Source organism: Heteronotia binoei, chromosome 5, assembly GCF_032191835.1.
Source record: "Heteronotia binoei isolate CCM8104 ecotype False Entrance Well chromosome 5, APGP_CSIRO_Hbin_v1, whole genome shotgun sequence".
Classification (NCBI taxonomy): domain Eukaryota; kingdom Metazoa; phylum Chordata; class Lepidosauria; order Squamata; family Gekkonidae; genus Heteronotia; species Heteronotia binoei.
The window spans coordinates 30,767,212-30,769,629 of NC_083227.1; the positions used below are offsets into that span (position 1 = coordinate 30,767,212).

At 44.3% G+C, this 2,418-nt stretch overlaps 1 long non-coding RNA gene across 1 annotated transcript; it reads left to right on the forward strand.

The window, feature by feature from the left end:
• The first annotated feature begins 436 nt into the window (after positions 1-436).
• On the forward strand, positions 437-2,152 carry LOC132571357 (uncharacterized). Its single transcript, XR_009555385.1, has 2 exons — positions 437-555; positions 2,091-2,152. It is a non-coding gene; the product is annotated as an uncharacterized LOC132571357 (long non-coding RNA).
• The last annotated feature ends 266 nt before the right edge of the window (positions 2,153-2,418 follow it).

The following is a 2,418-nucleotide window of genomic DNA, read 5'->3' on the forward strand; positions in this document are numbered from 1 at the left end:
TTCTTTAATGCATTGTATTAATACTTATACTTTGCTTCCGCACCGTTTCAGATTTCTGGTTGGTTCCAGATATCTACAAGTCAAGTTTTATTGTAGAATATTCCATTCTATCGATTGTCTAGACTTATACCATGTAGTCCATCGAGTCCCAGTGTAAAAGGCAGACTACAGTCAACGCCAATCAGGGCTTTTTTTGAGCAGGAATGCAGTTCCAGCTAGCTTGGCATCAGGGGGTGTGGCCTAATATGAAAATGAGCTCCTGCTGGGCTTTTTCTACATAAAAACCCTATGTGAAAAAATGGTGATGGCAGGGGGCATGGCTTAATATGCAAACGAGTTCCTGCTGGGCTTTTTCTACAAAAACAAGTGCTGATGCCAATAAATAACTTTAAAAAATGTTAGTGGAAAAACTGCTGGCTTTTCTTTTCCTCTCCATCAGTTACGATGACAGGCAGCTGGAAAATCCTGTCCGTCTCCCCACTGATGTGAAAGACAAAATCCGGAACTTTTGTGACCGAAAGCTGTTCCTGGAGGACGTCCAGAAGGAATTCAATGGTAATAAAGAATTGATGAGGAGGTTTTTATACTTTGGTTCCTAGCGTGGAAAAGATGTTTTGGAGAGACTGTAAAATCCTGCCCAGCCCATGAGGTGGCGGCACAGTCCAGTATGAGCATAAGATTTATCGGGGCACCATCTTAGATCTTTTAATTACATGTCTAACTGTGTATTTAAATTCTTGTATGATTCTGTCTACTGTTTATCACCCAGAGCCCTGTCTTTACAGGGATGGGGTAATTCATAAATTGATGACATAACAACAACAACACTGTTGGGGACCACTGCATTAATTTCTCATGCAAGTAATGTAAAGTGACACTCGGAGTCTTACAACAAAGCCTATTTCCGTATATGAAAGAAGAACTGCCAGAAAATTATGGTTGGTTTTTAAAGAATGGCTGCGCCACAATATCTGACGGCTGCGATGTGAAATCTGTACTCTGGAGGAAGGGGCCATGGTTAGGAAAGAGTATGGAGAACTAGAATGGTTCCCACTTGGCAAAGGAGTCAGACAAGGATATATCTTATCCCTTTGTCTCTTCAGTTTGTATGCAGAACACATCATAAGGAAAGCTAGCTTAGATTTACATGACAGTGAAGTGGAAATTAAGAAGCCCCGTGGTGCAGAGTGGTAAAGCTGCAGTACTGCAGTCCAAGCTCTCTGCTCACGATCTGAGTTCGATCCCAGCGGAAGCTGGTTCAGGTAGCCGGCTCCAGGTTGACTCAGCCTTCCATCCTTCCGAGGTCGGTAAAATGAGTACCCAGCTTGCTGAGGGGAAAATGTAGAGGACTGGGGAAGGCAATGGTAAGCCACCCCATAAAAAAAGTCTGTTGTGAAAATGTGATGCGACGTCACCCCAGAGTCGGAAACACAGTGGACTGCCTTTACCTAAAGTGGAAATTGATGGGAGCAACATTAAGAATTGGATATGCTGATAGGAAAGGAAAAGGAAAGGTCCCCTGTTCAAGCACCAGTCATTTCCGACTCTGGGGTGATGTTGCTTTCACGTTTTCATGGCAGACCTTTTTATGAGGTGGTTTGCCATTGCCTTCCCCAGTCATCTACACTTTCCCCTCCAACAAGCTGGGTACTCATTTTACCGACCTCGGAAGGATGGAAGGCTGAGTCAACCTTGGGCCGGCTACCTGAATCCAGTTTCCGCCGGAATCGAACTCAGGTCCTGAGGAGAGAGGTCAGACTGCGCGATACTGCTGCTTTACCACTCTGCGCCAAGTACTTGAAGGGCTGTCATATAGAGGATGAGATCTGATATGGTGTGGTGGATCTGCGGCCCTGTGGGAAAGCCTTTTCTCTTACAGCTGTGCCCTCACTGTATATTTGTAAATAATTGTTTTTTAAAGCCAGAAGCCTCCAGGGTAATCTCTCCCCACTGAAACTGGTGGGAGGCATGTAAAAATGTTAGCAAGTTCATCAGGGACCATCTGTGAATGGATATGAGGCTCTCAAAGTGCTTTAGATTGGTTTCTGCCCCTGATATATTAATCTTGTCTACCCTTTTCCCTCTTCCAGATGAAATGGCTGCTCTTTTGAAAGGGAGGAGGAGGAAGAGAACAAGAATGGAAGTAACGGTGGAAGACAGAGGAACCAGAGGCATGTGATCTAAAGAAAATCTGTAATGTCTTGTGAGATGGGATGGTGGCTCATTGGAAGAGCATCCATTTTGTAGGCAGAAGGACCCTAGTTCAGACTTCGGCATCTGAAGTTTGAAAGGATCAGGTGTGGAGTTGTTTTCTGTTACCCCAGAAGGTTGGACTAGAACCAGTGGGTTGAAATTTAATCAAAAGAGTTTCCAATTCAACATTAGGAAGAACATCCTGACCATTAGAACAGCTTCTCA